Here is a 14,525-nt window from a genome sequence, read left to right as displayed (position 1 = left end):
TGCAAGGAGGTCAGATCCAGACAGCATCTGCAGTGCTTTCTCTGTCTCTGAATCAGACTTTTGCTCCAACTCCTCAATTTCAGCCAGAAAATACCTGAAATTGCATAAAAATACACAAACATGAAGTAGAATCCAAAAATGTGAATTTTGCAGTAAAACCTATAAAAACTTGATAAAACTTAAACACAACATGCTAAAAACTATATGAAAATAATACCAAAAATCATATAAAATATCTGCTCATTACAATACCAAACTTAAATTATTGCTTGTTCCCAAGCAACTAAAAACAAAGTAGGATAAAAAGAAGAGTAAGATACAATAAATCTTAGAGTTTCCAATGAAGCTCAGTTTCAATTAGATGAGCAGGACTTACTAGCTTTTTGTTTCTGAATAGTTTTGGCATCTCACTATCCATTGAAACTCAGAAGTGTTAGTCTCTTTAGGAACTTAGAATCCAGATGATATTATTAACTCTCCTAGTTCAGTTTTTTTTTATTCTTGAACACAACTTTCAGAGTCTTGGCCGTGACCCTAAGCACTTTGTTTTCCAGTATTACCACCGGATACATAAATGTCATAGACACTTTAACTGGGTGAACCCTTTCGGATTGTGATTCAGCTTTGCTAGAATTCCCAGATAGAGGTGTCCAGAGTTCTTAAGCACACTCCTAGGATCTTTGGATCCTTTTACCCTTGCCTTTGGGTTTAAATGGTTATTGGCTTTTTGCTATTACCTTTTAGTTTAAAGAACTATTGACTTTTTCTACTTTTTATTTTTCATTTTTTTTGCCATATTTTTTTTTCGCATGCATGTATATATTATTTTTTTTCTTTTGCAACATACTTTTTCTTTTTCTTTTTGCTGCTTTTTCTTGCTTCAAGAATCAATTTATTTAGATTTTTCAGATCACCAATAATACTTTTCCTTTTTCGTCATTCTTTCAAGAACCAACATTCTTAATTTCAACTTCAAATATGCACTATTTATTCATACATTCAGAAAATAAAAGCAATGCCACCACATCAAGATAATTGAACTATTCTTATTATATAACTTGAAATTCATGTATCTCTCAATTCTTTTCGATTAAAATTTTCTTTTAAACAAGGTGAGGGATATATGGAACATTTTATAGCCTTAAGACATATATGATCATGCAACAAGAAGAAGAGAACAAACAATAAAACATAATAGAAAACAGAAAAAAGTAACATGAGAAAAGGGAATTAAGAGAATGAATCCACCTTAGTGATGGTGGTTATTACTCCTCCTTGAGGATCCAATGTAGTACTTGATCTCTTCAATGTTTCTCCTTTGTCTTTGTTGTTCTTCCTCATAGCGCTTTGATCTTCTCTATTTCATAGAGGATGGCGGAGTGCTCTTGATGTTCCAACCTCAGTTGCTCCACGTTTGAGCTCCACTCTCCCAGAGAGGTATTCAGTTGATCTCAAAAAAATTTTGGGGAGAACAATACATCTCTTGAGACATCTCAGGGATTTCTATTGAGACGGCTCCACATGCTCTTGCTGTGGTCCATGTGCCGACTCTCTAACATGCTCCATCCTTCTTTTAGTGATGGGTTTGTCCTCTTCTATGACAATTCCAGCTGAATTGTATAGGTGACAAATGAGGTGAGGGAAGTGAAAGCAAGTGCCTTTCCCTTCCTCTTCCTTGTGGTTTCATAAGTCTTTGGTGTCATACTTAGCAGTGATAGAAGTCAAAAACAAGCTTTTGCAACACCAAACTTGATATCATGATTCATGAAAAAAATAGATGTTATTCATGAAGAAAATAGATGTTAATCATTGAAATATTATATTTATATTTACATTACATTTATTTTTGCATTAGGATTTAAATTTCCTAAATATATGTATTAAATGATGAATTTTTCGAATATTAAAATATATAATATCTCTATAGTTTTATTTAAATTTGATATTAATTATTAAAATTTTTTATTAAATAATTTTTTATATTTAAAAATTAATTCATTTTAGTTCCAAATAATGTGCCGGTTTAAATCTAGTTACCACTTATTCTTGTTACTTGTACTACTGCTTTTACTATATTTTAGTTTCAGTAAATCTTATGTAAGCTAATAAACTTGTATCATTTTCTATTAGTGGAAGTTGTAAACTGATTTCTCCATTTTCAATAGCATTACCAAAAACAACCACACGTATTTACATGCAATTCTCAACAATCATAATCATTATCCGTGTCCTCATCGGAATCAACTTCATTGGCATAATATATATTGTCATCAGCACCACTGTCATCATCATGACTATCATCAAAACTTTCAGGTTCAGCAGTTTTTGTTCCACAATTGATATCAAGAACATGATGGGAGGTCCAATCTGGAGGGAAGGTCTTTTCAAGGGCCTCTGTTAATTCCCCTCCTGTCCTCTCAATCTTTCGTAAACATCTCGACCAGTGGACTGCAGTTCCCATATCTACGGTTATCTCCGACTCTATCATCTCTCTACATATAGACAAGAGTCCCTTGTAAATGTATTCTTGAGCAAAGGTGGCTCTCGATAGCAGTGATGTCATAAGACAATGGTACACTGCTTTGTCTGGCTTCAATCCGGCCATCTTCATCTCTTCAAAGCATCTCAAAGCCTTTTCGGGGAAAGAGGCACGTGCCCATCCATGTATTAGGGTAGTGTAGGTTTTGAGATTTGGTTTTATGCCAGATGTTTCCATTTCTTGAACAACCTGTGTGGCTTTCTGGAGGGAAAATAAAAATATGATTAGATGATATTAATCAAGTAGTCCTTAGACAAGAATCTTAATCCCATTCCTATCTGTTAGATTGTGACAAAGATGCAAGACATGATACAATTATGCCCTTACTTTCACCTCACTCAAGGCAAAGATTAAGAAGGCCAGGGGCAACTTAGACTCCCACGCAGTGGGATCTAGGAAGGATACATGTACAGCAGCCTCACCTCAGACCACTCGTCACTTTTCAGAACATTTTCTCTTTGCTAAAGCACTCAACTTTCGTTTTTTTTTTTTTTTTTTCAATAATCGAAAAGTATATCCTCGGAAAACCTCATACCTGCACATCACCAGCTTTACAGCAAGCATTTATAAAAGATGTGTAAGTATGGATGTCAGGTTGCACTCCTTCATCTCTCATTTGTTGTATCAGGTCTGCTGCCTCCCAAACATCGCCTCTCCGAGCCCATCTAAAACAGTAAACTAGGTTACTAACGTAAAAAGCAGGTCCGCCAAATGACAATATTATTGGTAAGTCCAATAGTAAGCAAATGGAAAGTTTATTGAGAAAAATATAGCTTGATTACGAAAATATATAACAAGCATTGGATAAAAGTTAACACTTGTGCTAGAAGAAAATTATTCATACCCATCAATTAGTATGTTATAGACAAAAGTATTTCTAGGAATCTTCTTTGCACTCATTTCTTTTGTGACTGCTAGGGCACTCTGCATTCGGCCTGACTTACAACATGCCTTCAACAATGCCTCATAAGTATATACATCAATCTCCAAGCCCTCATTCTTCAATTTTGTGAAGTACTGAAAGGCCTTTTCAGTATCACCCAGTGAAGCATAACCATGCATAAGAGTTGTATAGGTATGCTCATTTGGGTTAACGCCTGCCAAATTCATTTCATCCAATATCCCTATAGCCTTTTCCATCTACAAGATACACGACATAAATTGCAGAAAGTGTTGGATATAGATGCTAAATGAGACCTGTAACAAATTATAACATATCTAAATGGAGACAGTTTTCTTCTATGATGAAATACTATGGTTCCAACTCTTAAAATGCATGCATATCAGTCAAATAAGAAAGAGGAAATGTAATAGACTGAAAAGGAAAAATAAAAATGAAGGGAAAAGAAAAAAAAATGAAAAATTAGTTCATAGAGTGAAAAATGTTCAACTGGCACCAACTGTTCCTCAACTAAAGTAAACTAGGCAATAATTAATCGACATAGATAGTAAATAAAAATAATTGCCAGCAACTTTTCATTAATGTTAGAAATGAGTATGTGTCAATGCACAAGTGGCTGTGTCAACAGACGAATTTCGGCTGACTCTGTCAGAGTAGAAAAGGATTTTTCTGTTTGCTGTTTTTTAGGCTTTTTTCAGTACAATGGCAAATATACATGCCTATTTGTTATCGTACTATAACATATGCTTTTAGATCATAATTTTACAAAAAAACACACACCAGGTGTTATTCATTTTTTGTTTCTTGACACTCAAAACAATCAACAAATAAAAGAACCTAGGGAAAAGTAGTAAGAACCAAGTCATGTCATTTGTGTTTTATCAACAATTGTTTGCCAACCATCTTACCTGACGCTTCTCAACAAGGCCAAGAATAAGAGCATTATAAGTGTGTACAGTGGGGATGCAGCCACTCCTCCTCATCATATCGAAAATCTCCAGGGCTCTCCTCATCTCCCCGGCTCTTGCAAAGCCATGTATAATGGGTAAAAATGTGCGGGTTGTTGGTCTATGCCTCTCCCTTTGCATTTGCTTAATGATAGTAATGGCACGATCCATATTACCCATCCCACAAAAGGCTTTTACAATGTTGTTATACAAAACAACATCAGGTTTCAAACCATCTTTAGTAAGGTCTTCGAAAACAGCAAATGCATTAGCCCAATCTTTTAACTTCAAGAATCCATTGATCAGCATAGAGTACGTCTTCATGTTATGTTTTATGCCAGCCATTTTCATCATTTTGCTAATCTCCAATGCTTTAGAAACTTTTCCTATCTGAAAAAGAAAAAAAAAGGATGAAGAGATTTTATGTGAGACAGAAAGCCAAATTACATCACTTGGATATAAATTTGTTGGCCGAAAACAGCCCAATTAACTCAACCTATATAGTACACACAGTTACGCCTAGATATACAGCACTACTATGGAGTCACAAAGTCTATTATTAAACAGCAACAAAAAATATTAAAAAAGAAAAAGACGAAAGAAAAACAAAAGGATGAAAAAAGAGCTGCATGTCATGTGGCACAAACATAAGGCCTGGCACCATTACACTGAAGGAAGAACTCTTGTGAATCACATGATTTGTTCATGCAATCTCTCACATAACAGATTGAAACACAAGTTACATTTTTCTTTTCATGTCTTTTGTTATTATTATTATTATTATTATTATTATTATTATTATTATTATTATTATTATGACAAAGGAGGAATTTCATTAAGAGGAGGAATAAGATGTTAGGGACTTGGGTATTATGGGATGCTTGATGTTGTATTTAAGGAAAGTGGTTATCTATAGAGCATAGCTTTCCATTCTCTCAACATGTCGGAGAAGAAAAGTTACCAGTAAAAATCATGAGCCTTACACCAAATACATACTAAGCATCTAATTCTACCCCATAAAATATGCTTGTCAGAATATCTATCACTCTAGGTGTGTGCATCACGCTCTAACAGAATACTCCAAATAGTGGTGCAAACTGCACAGTACCACAATTTTTGCCTCTTTTCTACTACCAAGCCCAACAAACCTAGTCAACACAAGTTACATTTAACACCTTCAATTAACATTCCGTCTTTTATTGGTACTACCCACATGATAAGAAGTTCCAATAAACTGTTTGCAAGAAAGCTACCTTTGCAAGAAAACCAAGCAGTAGTATTTGTAAGCAAGATTTATAACAGAAGATTATGTTGTAATCCATGAAATATGTCTTACCTTGGTGTAAAGATTTATGAGACAGCCAAAGGTGATAACTGAGGGAGAGAAACCACATTCCTTCATCAAAAAAAAAAGGAAGTTACAGTCTCATTCAATATTTCATGTCGAATTCGCATAAAAAAGCTAAAATTACGATATTGATAGGGATATCTCAGAATTAGAAATGTCCCAGACTTAGGATACTGTTGAGTCTCTCAAATACTCAACAACAGGAGGGTTTTGGGGTTATTGCCTCTCAAAGTGCCATATCCGTTGTACTGCTTGCAATTCCAGGGGTTGATTCCAGAAATTCTCTTCAGTATTTGTTCTTCCTAGTTCTATTATTATCCATGGATGATCAAGTTATGAACAGTGTACAGATCTTCCATCATAATGGGACATCAAATAATATGAGGATGGGAAATTTCATGAGATTGTCCAAATATAGTTCTAAAGGAATTATAGGAAGAGATGTTGTAAGATAAATTTAATAAGAGTTTCAACTAGAAAGAGAAAAAAAAGGGAAAAAAAAGTTACGGAAACTTCATGCCCTTGAGGATAATTATGAGTAAATACCCATAGTCGTCCCTGAGATTTGCACAAATACTCAATATAATCCTCAAGATTTTGATTTCCCCATTGTAGTCCTCTAGATAGAGCTCCGAGTACTCATAGTGGTCCCTAAGCATATTTCTGCTGATGAGTCATCACCGGAACGCTTACGTGGCGTCGTTTTGCCAGACTGGAGCTGAGCTGGCTCATTTTTAATTTATACCCACATTGGTCCCTCGCAGTTGGTGTTATTGTACAAAGCCCCGCTCCTGCACGCTTCGCTCTCCCTCTTCCTCGCGTTCTTCATCGCATTCTTCAGGCTCCCAATTCTCTTCCTTTACGCTCTCCAAACCTACATCCACCCCGATGCCCAACCCTCCACCTCCAACGGCCTTCTTGCTGCCATTCGCCACCCTAGCGCCCCCAAAGGCCCTGCTCCCGACCTCAGAAAGCGCCCCAAGAATAAGGACAAGCTTGATTTCGACTAGAAGAATGCCCAGATCTTCAGGCTCAGGCTCAACCATGCTCACCTGTGCATAATCACTACTTGTGCCTTGTGGATTATGGTACATTGGTAGTGGTGTATTGTGTGTGTGATATGGGAGGAACTTTGTTCTTCTGGTGTTTTGCTTCTGATGCTTTTGCTTTGTGTATTGTCACTTCGTCAGCATGGAAGAGGCAAAGAAGAACATGTATGCCTTTAGCACCACCACCTACACAGGATTCCAGTGCACTGTTAACGAAGCAACATCTGAGAAATTCAAGGGTAATGTTTTACAATTCGTGCAGTTGTCTTTGTGGCCTTGTGTCGTTACTTGGTAAAACGTTTTTGGATCTTCTTGGTCTAATTTATGATTGTTCCTCTTGTAGGGTTGCCTGGTGTTCTTTGGGTGCTGCCAGACTCGTATATAGATGTTAAAAACAAAGACTATGGAGGTTAAATTTGTTCATGGAAGAGGCACACAAGCTATTCGACGAAATGCCCGAACAAACTGTTGTTTCATGGATGACTTTGATATCTGCTTAGAAGCTCTCGATTTGTTTGACTCCATGAAAGTTATGGGTCCAAAACCAAACTATATAACAATGCTTGGGGTTCTATTTGCATGTAGTCATGCAGGGCTGGTAAATGAAGGCTGAAACTACTTTCGGTCTATGAAGAATCTTTATGAGATAGATCTTGAAACAGAGCACTATAGTTGCATGCTTGATCTACTTGGAAGAGCTGGGAAGCTTGATGACATGGTTAAGCTAATTCAGGAGATGAATTGTGAGCCAGATGTTGTAGCATGGAGGACTCTGCTTTATGCTTGCAGAGCCCACTGGAATGTGGATTTAACCACATATACTGCTAAAGAGCTTCTAAAGTTAGATAGAAATTTTGCGGCTTGTTTTAATTCGTAACTCCTGCATCCATACAAAGTAGATGGCACTATGAATTCCCTCAACCAGTTTTTAGTTCCCACAAAGACCAAAGAAAGGGTGCATGGTTGTTGCTATCTCTTAAAAAGCCTAAGATGTTGTATAGGCTTGTATATGCAATTATGCATGCTATGTTTGAGCTGTGACTTTTTAATGGCATTCTAGAAGCCTATTATTTCCTATGGTATTGTTGAATTGATGATTTCCATGGTAATAATTGAGAGTAGCTTGAATTATCTTAGGCAAGTGGGTGGGATAGTGTGGCAGGTTGCGGGCACAGGTTGTGGTCCTGATTTTCTTAGAAAGAACTTAAAGAGTTATTATTATTTTACCTTTAGCTTGGCTTCCCTATCTCAATGGTGATTGTCTCGAGATAATTATTTCTGTAGTACCTCTTCATGTATGTTCTTTCTGCTTTTGTAGAATTTTCACCCTGCAACTTGATGTATCAATTTTTGTTTCACTTGTTTCAGGAAACCATTGATTAGGTTGGGTACCAATATGCCTGCAAGAGCAGAGCGCATGGCCCGGCGGAGTGATTTCGATTAATACACAACCGTCGGAATCCGCCATTTGACCCCTTATCGCAATGGAGAGACTAGCGATGTTGTTCTATATTTTGGGATTATTGACATCTTGCAAGAATATGATATCAACAAGAAGCTGGAGCATGCGATGAAGAGATCGATGACCAAGAAGAAGAGATGAAGTTTACGAAAATTTGGGAATTTAGGGTTAGATATAAAGGGAGGGACCAACATGGGTACAAATTGGAAATTAGCTAGCTCAGATAGCCATTGAACCCCTCCAGCGTGGTAAACAGAGGCCACGTCAGCGCTCCGGTGATGATTCATCACCAGAAATATGCCCAGGGACCACTTTGAGTGCTCGGAGTTCTATCTGAAGGACTAAAATGGGGAAATCGGGATTTTGAGGATTACATTGAGTATTTGCGCGAATCTCAGGGACGACTATGGGTATTTACTCGGATAATTATACCAATCATATCATTTGGATATGATATTCATGAGTGGCACATTGTCTTTTCAAGAAGTATCAATGTTGAAGGCACATAGCATAGGTGAAGTACCAAGTCTCACATCCTATCATCATAAAGATACCAATGGCCAATAATAAGCTATACCTTTAGTCTGTCAAACACGACCAAGCATTTTTTTTCATTGCCAACCATTGTATACCCATCCATCATGGTATGATATATGTCGATGCGAGCATCAATGCCCTGTTCTTCCATTTCCCTCACGAAGTCTTCAGCTCGATCCATATTGCCACTTTGACTGAAGAAATTAAATAAAAATGACCATCATTAGCCATAAAGTATATTAGTAAACTTTCAAACATGAAATCTATGCAACAATAATTACCAAGACCGAAACATAGCAATAACTGCACAATAGATTAATTCATCAGTTTATAACTGGTATGGTTAACCATATACTGATTTAGTTAACCACTTGACTTAAATGTTTCAATCTTGCCAAAATTAAAATTAAATTAAAATTTTATTTTGTATTTAAGAGGTGCAAACTTTATATATATGGGGATCCATTGACAACAGGTACAAGTCACATTACACTTACACCATTGAATAACTTCTTATAAATTTTGAATTTCGTCAATCCAACCATTGAGTTAAAACATTTCAACATATAGATCAAATGTATAATTCATAACATTTGGAAGTGAATTGCTATTTCATTATACCACTATTTTGAAATACAATACTTTAAAAAATGTAAGTGAATGTCAAGTATTAGATTACATACCTATTACTGCCCAAATTTTACAAAATTTTCTATTCATGATTATTAGGATAATATAAAGTAATTCAATGGTTAGATTGACGAAATCTACTTATGATGTATAATTCTCTATGCTGATGTAGCACTCTACATGTGAGAATGTTATACAGCCATGCATATAAGAGTCAGCCCATAAAATTAATCAAAATGCTCACCAGTGTGCATAAATTATGTTCCCATAAATGATGGCATTTAAAGATGAAAGCCTCTCTTTGGCCTCCTTAAACCAGTGATCTGCAGCACTTCCAAAACAACATCAAATAGTATTATTTGTACAAAACAAAATCAATTGCTCTTTATTCACTCAGGTAAGAAAAGCCTGTAAAATTTTCCCAGACCCAAATGAAACTAAACTATACCACTACCTCAAAGAAAGAGACAAAAAAAAATAAGCCAAAAAAACAGAAAAGCTATTTAAATATGAATCATAAAGAACAAATAATCAAGCTCACCTAAGTTAAACCAGTTATATAAATGTAGAAACATACCAAAACCATCCAATGCAATATACTACGTAGGGTTGGCAAGTGGGAATACCAGCTCCAATAACTGATGGAAAATGGGTGTTTTTGTCCATATAGCTAGTGAACTACGACTTGCTTCAACAGAAAAACAACTACTTTCGCTTCATATTATATTTGACACTAAAAATTATGTTAATACGTGATGTAGCATTGGTAAATTCTAATGTGGCTATGAAACTTTGGCAACACTTAAAAAGTGTAGCTAAAATAATGTCACACTTTTTTACTAGGGCAAAACTTATTAATTTGATCTCACTTTTCAATTTTCATTTATGTTTTCAAATTAAAAAGTATTGGCGAAATAGTAATAAAGTGTGACCTTAATTTTAGCTACACTTGCCAGACCAAGTTATTAAATTAGACTTCAAAACAATACAACCTTGGCATGTGAGGTGTCCATGCATCAAGATAAAAGATTTGTGAATAAGGGACAAGGTGAGTGTTAGAGGGGAAAAGAAAACATGTTATTTCACCCGAAAACATAAACTTTAAGAAAGCTGTCCTTAGGCAAATAAATAAATAACAACCATCAACAAAGGAGTTACTTTTTGATAAAAGATAGAGTAACAAGGAAGCGTTATCTGGTTTACTTACTCAGCATTGCCTACTTTAGCAAATCCCCCACAATTATACTGTATGTCACTAAGCTCATTTCAATGCCCTCTTCCTTCATCTTTCTTACACAAAGTAAAGCCTCTTCCATGTCTCTTCCAACTGCATATGCATGAATAAGACTGCAAAGATTTAACACATTGTAAGTCAGAAGGAAAATAATCAGAGTGAATTTTCATTTGTAACATAGAAGGAATTTTATTTAAAGGAAACAGGGATTTCGCAAGGGCAAAGATATCCACCTAAAACCAACCAAATTGACAAAACATGGAAATGAATTATACTACACACAAAAAAAGTGGGATGAGAAAAGAAAAAATCTTGCACGAATAACAACTAAATGCCCTAAAAGGACCCATATGGTGAATACCGAAGAGAGTATAATCACGTTGTAAAACAGCATCATATCTGCATAGGGGGAACAGAGAAAAAGGAAAAGAAGAAAGGGGGGGGATCCCAGCAGATTTGAAAAGCTTTGCAGCTAATATAACAGACTCTCGACAGTAAAACTGGTAATATTTCTGAAACGTTTAACTCTTCCTAGAATCAGCATGCTCATTCCCAAAAAGATAACACGTCAATAAACAAAATTTTGCATCAACTTAAAGTTCAAAAACAAAAATAGAAGTAGATGAATAAAATTACAAGAGCCCTAGTACACTAGATCTTATATAAAAGAATTTACCTACTATATACATGAGAAGATGGTTCAATTCCTCTGGCTCGCATACTCTCAAATGTTTGACGTGCATGATGCATGTCCCCTCGCCTCGCATAAAATTTAACCATCAAGCCATATTCTTTTCTAGCTGGCTGAAATAATTAAGGGCAATAAAATGAAACCAAGAACAATTGCTCTTCACGTAAAAAAGATATTTAACAGATAAAAATGATACTCGTAGATACACATTAAATATTTTTAATTGCAACTATCTATATATATGACAAACAACATAATACTATCTTGATCTTTTTCATTTCCTAGAGATGGTATTAGCAAATAGAAAATATAGAATGGGGAGAGGGTGAGAAAGTCTAATTTATTCAAATATATCATCAGATAATGCTAATAAAATATCCAAACCAAGAAATTTAACACATAGAAGTCTTTTACTTATAAAAGCCCATGCTTGACCAACCACATTAGTCAGCATTAGATGCTGAGATAAACTACATGTCTACATGCATCATCATTAGTCATATTTAAGGGAGAATAAGCAAATACATACATTACTAAAACAGAGGAATGAACAGCAGTGCACCAAATATAGATAAAAGGAAACTTCACCTGTTAGAAGAAGTTAAAATCTCCTACTTTTAATTCAAGGCAGAAAATGATTCTTTTATAAATAACAATGAACAAAGAATAGAAGTCGAATACAGATTAATATAAATCCAATACCAGAATACCAACTTTGATTCAAAACATATCTTATTCTCTTACATACAAATTTATTCATATTAGAAGAACTGTACTAAGATAGTGAATGGAAGAATACAATGATTAGAACAAAAAGTTCTCTTTACAAGAACAAGAATTAACAAAAAAGGGGAAAAATCAATAAAGCAAGGCCTTCTACTCCCTTAACATATTTGAGAGAAAAACACTCTTAAAAGAAGCATAACCTTTACACCAAAGGAGGCCAAACACCTAATTTTATCCAAGAGACAAATGGGCTAGACGATAAAAAGACCCAAAAAGACAATCAATTCCAAGGACTCTCTGTTGCTTAGATTTCAAATACTGTTTTGAAAAAAAAAAGAGAGAGAAAGTGGAAATCTCAATTAATATGTGGAATGGAATATCAAACACTAAAAAATTTGGACTGGATAAATGTGTAAAGAGAAAATATTTCTCGAATTCAAACTACCAAGACCCTCTATATCCCCATCATTATGTCTAGTTTGGCATAGTTTCCAATGCCTTCTTGCTTTATTTTCCTGTCTTCTTCTCTTTTATAAAGAAGAATATAACTGAAGGAGTATAAGATCAAAAATCAGTCAAAAGAAGAGCTATTAACTATAAAGCATCAGTATCCAATCTCTTCACATGTTTGACAAGGAACATCCTCTAAAAAAATCATGAGCTTCACACCAAATAGATCCCAAACGTCTAAGCCTATCCTATATAACTTGTTTGTTAGAAAATCTGCCACTGAGTGTGTGCAAATTGCACTCCAGCCAAATTTCCCATGAACTTTTCAAACCCCAAACACATTGAAGGTTGCGAATTAACACTTTCCATCATACAAACAGCAAGTAACTCTTCCTACCCAAAAAAAAAAAAAAAAAAAAAAAAAAAAAAAGAAAGAGAGAGAGAGACTCAATTGCGCTGGTAGCAATTCAACTCAACTATCAACAGAAAAGTAAAAGAAGGATCAATCAGAGAGGAAATGGTCATGTGAAGAATTTGAGACCTAATTTATACCTCCAAGACTGCAGGAGTAACTAATCAATGACAAACTTTAGGAGATTCCACATGAAATTATCCATTTCGATCAAACAGAAGCAAATGGACAGCACTATGCATAACAAAATGTTCTACCTTCTTGATTCTCTCGAAAGCCCGAACAACCGCCTGCCAATTCTCCGGCTCGGTCTCCAGAACCTTCCTGAACTCCTTCCTCGAGCCGTCCCTGTCTTCGTGCCACTCGGACCGATAATCCTTATCATCACTCCCTTCCAACCATCTCGCCCTCTCTCGAGTCTTGTCCCTCATCCTCCTCCCATCATCCAATTTCACCGTCAAGACCCTCCCGTGGAACTCCACACCATCGAATTCCACTGCTTTCATCGCCGAATTCTCAGCCTTCTCTACCACGCCCTCATAATTCACAAACGCAAATCCCGCATTCCGCTCCGTGTCGTTGTGACCCTTGATCAATATCACGCTCTTTATCGCCCCGAATTGCCGAAAAAACTCCGCAATTTCTTGTTTCTTGACCCAACCGGGCAAGTTCCCGATGAAAATTTTCCCCGGCTCCCGAAACGGAGTCCCCGCCGTGGCAGGCGAGTCATGACTTTCTCTGCAATCCTCCTCCATTTCCGAGTCCTCGACTTGTTCTTCATCGTCGGGCGGCGGAGGAGGGGGCGGAGGAGGAGGTGGAGGAGGAGAGAGTTTGCTTGTTAGCCAGAGCTTGTCTGTAAGGGAACGGGAGGGGGTACTGAAGGGGTTCTTGTTCTTGAGAGGGTTTGAATTTGATGGGGATTTATGGTTTGAGGAAGGTTTGGATGTTTTAAGGGGTTTGGAAGGGCGGCGGAAGTTGCCGGAGATTGAAGTAGCAGAATTGTTTGAGTCCGGCGGGGGTTTGACGGAGAAGGATATAGCGGAGGAAGGGTGGTAGTTGCCGGCGAGAAGGGTGGAGGAGGAGAAGGGAGGAGGAACGAAGTGTGAGGTGGAGAGTGAGAAAGCTTCCATTATCGTATATGGCATTGAGATCGATCTCTCTGCTAACCCCGTGAAGTATCTTCAGTTTAACTGCGGAAAATATGTTGTGATTAAAGAGATATTTTTTTTCTTTTTCTTAACTTGCAAATATAAATAATTTAATTGAAAACGGTAATAGTAGAGAAACGAACCAAAAGAAAAAACGGTCAGTATTTGTCTTCACTTTACCTAAACAGTGTAATTAAGTTATTTTTTATAAAATAATTTAAATAATAAATTATTATATTAAAAATAATTTATAAATAAATTATTTTATATTTGAATTTTTAGCTTTAAAAATATTTATTTTATAGAAATATGATAAAAAATAATAGTATTATAAGAGAAGTAATTTTTTTTAACTTTTCTATAAATTTCAAAATAGTTTTTTAGAAAGCTGCAATCTGGTTTTAAAAATTGTACTAGACATTAATATTACTATTTTCTATAAGTTAAAAAC

At 35.9% G+C, this 14,525-nt stretch overlaps 1 pseudogene; it reads right to left on the bottom strand.

Moving 5' to 3' along the window:
• Window positions 1-2,119: 2,119 nt before the first annotated feature.
• On the bottom strand, window positions 2,120-14,252 carry LOC112727456 (uncharacterized; annotated as a pseudogene).
• Between the last annotated feature and the right edge of the window lie 273 nt (window positions 14,253-14,525).

Source organism: Arachis hypogaea, chromosome 12 (genome assembly GCF_003086295.3).
Source record: "Arachis hypogaea cultivar Tifrunner chromosome 12, arahy.Tifrunner.gnm2.J5K5, whole genome shotgun sequence".
In the NCBI taxonomy this organism is placed as follows: domain Eukaryota; kingdom Viridiplantae; phylum Streptophyta; class Magnoliopsida; order Fabales; family Fabaceae; genus Arachis; species Arachis hypogaea.
Note: the sequence above shows the minus strand (reverse complement) of the source record. Positions and strands in the feature narration are given on the sequence as shown.